This window comes from Centroberyx affinis, unplaced genomic scaffold (genome assembly GCF_046629955.1).
Source record: "Centroberyx affinis isolate AG114_WGS23_722 - 3 ecotype Tasmania unplaced genomic scaffold, CSIRO-AGI_Caff_v1 ptg001493l_1, whole genome shotgun sequence".
Lineage (NCBI taxonomy): Eukaryota > Metazoa > Chordata > Actinopteri > Beryciformes > Berycidae > Centroberyx > Centroberyx affinis.
Genome location: NW_027279958.1, coordinates 144897 through 147757, shown reverse-complemented (window position 1 = coordinate 147757; position 2861 = coordinate 144897).

Genomic DNA, 2861 nt, shown 5'->3' with positions numbered 1-2861 from the left:
TTTAATAATTGAAAATCATTAGTCAGAGACAAATGGTATAGCAAGTCCTTTGACTTGACCATTCAACAACCAGGTTCAAGCCTCTTTGTTGCATGTATATTCCCTGCTGAAGTGTCCTTGGGCAAGACGCTGAATCCCTACCAGCTCCAGGGCAGCTGCTCTGTAGCTGAGCCTGACCTCTGACCTCCCTGTGGAGGGAGGCAAGAGAAAAGAGGATTTCCATACAAGAATCAATAAAGTATAACCTTATTATTACTTCTGAATAAAAGCTATGGTGCTACAGTGTGAACTTGAATTGATCTGTTTGATTTTATTTTAAGACACATCCTGCTCCCAGCTGTGACAGCACTGTCCACTCCGGCTTGTTTCTCCTACTGCTTTTCCTCTCTATCTTCAGAAAGAGCAGGCAACAAGATGGAAACAGCTCTACAGCTCCCCCGTGTGGATGGAAGACTCACAAACCCCTGTGTCTCTCATTTGATTTTCTAGGAGACAGAGGAGAAAGGTGAATTTTTCCGACAGTGGTTCTTGAAATAGAGATCCATGTAAAAAGAAATAGCCTGGTAAAGCCTTGTTTACAGTCTGGGGCTTAGTGCGGTGCGGTGAGAGTGCTGTTTGTTCGCACTAGGACTAGAGGAGGAACTGGAGACTATGAGAATAGACTAGAAACTGTCTCTTCCGTCTGGATTAATACAGAGTTAGCGATGATTCAGACATTAAATAAATGCATAACTGTCTTGTACTTCTCCTAACTTCCCTGAAGAGGAATGTGAGAGCTTCTGTAAGGATTCCCAGGGTTTGTGGACAAAACTGGACATCATGGGCCCTACTCAGGACGTTATGTTTTATACAACTATAAGATATGCTATTATAACTAATCTGTGTTCTGTATGGGCCCCCCTGGGTGTTAAAGACCCCTGGATAGCCGTCAAGGTTATTCAAACCCCACAACACACACACACGTACACACAAGTACGCACTCAGGCACAACTGCCAATCATTATGCTGGAATTTAATAAGCTCAGTTCTCTGGCTATTTACACGCTTCTGGTTCTTAATGAGATTATATGAGCTCATGACATTGTTCACACACACACACACACACACACACACACACACACACACACGCACGCATGCATGCACACAGACATTAGTGTATTCTATACACTAGTCTGCTACCTTCCTTCCCCCATTTTCACACTCCCCATGCACAGCCAACATATTTTTAATATTACATGCTAACTTTGCACTGACCTCCCTCTGCAAGTGTGTGTGGTTGTATGTGTGTGTGTGTTGGACATAAAGATGAAAGGCCCAGATATGACTGCATGAATGTGAGTGGTGCGTATGGGAAAAAGAGAGACAGTGTATTTCCATATGCAAGCACAAATGGGTGTGTTTAAATTACCTTGTGTGTCGGTGTGTGTCGGTGTGTGTCGGTGTGTCTGTGCTTACTCGACTGGAAGTTTCAGACATGCTCATTGAATTATTCAGTTTTTTATGTCTTGTTGCCATGGTTGTCTGTGAAATGGTTGCTTGGGCCAATATGAAACACACACACACACACACACACGCATGCACACACACAAACACACACACAACCAATATGGGCATGCAGACAGATGTGAACACCCCCATACACACTCCAAAGGAGGGATAGGGGGACAGAGAGAGAGAGAGAGATCCAGAGTCCTCTCTCTCTCTCTCTCTCTCTCTCTCTCTCTCTCTCTCTCTCTCTCAACCTCCCCCTTCACTTCACACTCCTATTATTATTAAAGCTCTTGTTATTAACCAGCCTAGTTGGGGTGTGTGGCTCCCTGCTGTTGCAACACAATGGACAAACCCTGGAAAAATGTGACTGCATTTCCTGTTAATGCAACACCTTCAGTGGATTTATCTCTGTCACAGCCTGCAGATAAAACCTAAAAGTTATATTCTAAAACTAGAAAAGCCAGCTTGCCACCTAATGAACAGTATGTTACCCCATAGGGAAAATATACAAACATACATTTCACATAAAAGGTCTATACAAAATACATACATAAAATATAATACAAAATAGATTTCAAATGAATGTCATCTACATGTGCAAATTCATTTTTTAGACATTTATTATTATAAGTATACACCTTATTTTGAAACATATCTCTAAACACATTCTGAAGTCTAGGTGTGAAATGTATTTTGGTAGTAGTTGGACAATACCCAAACACCGAGAGGAGGCGTTTAAATTGCTGTGGGCTACAGTCAAATGAACATTCAAATCGATTCTAGTGTTTGATTTAGGTTTTAGAAGGTAGTTCAGCCCCCGTGGGCAAACTGGCAATTTGTGTAAATACTGTGTAACGGCAAAGTGCTACACAATGCACGGCAGTCTGGTAGGTCTATAGCATATAATGGATTTGCCTCAGGCGGGCGAATGGTGCACACAATAGCAAATAATAGGCTATTTGAAAAGTCAAAAGTTTGTCAAAGGTTTGGGTAGTGAATAGGTCTGAGGAGGTCACCGTGGATACTGACTTACGTCTTTAGGGGGGGCACACACACACTGATACGGGGAGAATGGGATTTGTTGTTCAATGTTAAAATGTTGATCTTTGATGTTGATGCTTTAGCAATATAGACCTTTTACTTCCATGCCAACTGACGTGAACTGAATAAAACTGACAATGGGGGTCAGTGGGGGACAAAGTTAAGAAAAAGAGAGGGAGGGGTGGAAAAGAGGAAAGACCCGACACGGATATATGAGAAGAAAGGAGATTTAAAAAGGAGGGGGAGAAAGGAGTTGAAAGTGGGGAGGAAAAAAAAGCCACATTTGTTTTGCGTCCGCGCTACGTCGTATTCCCTCTCGAGCTCCAGAG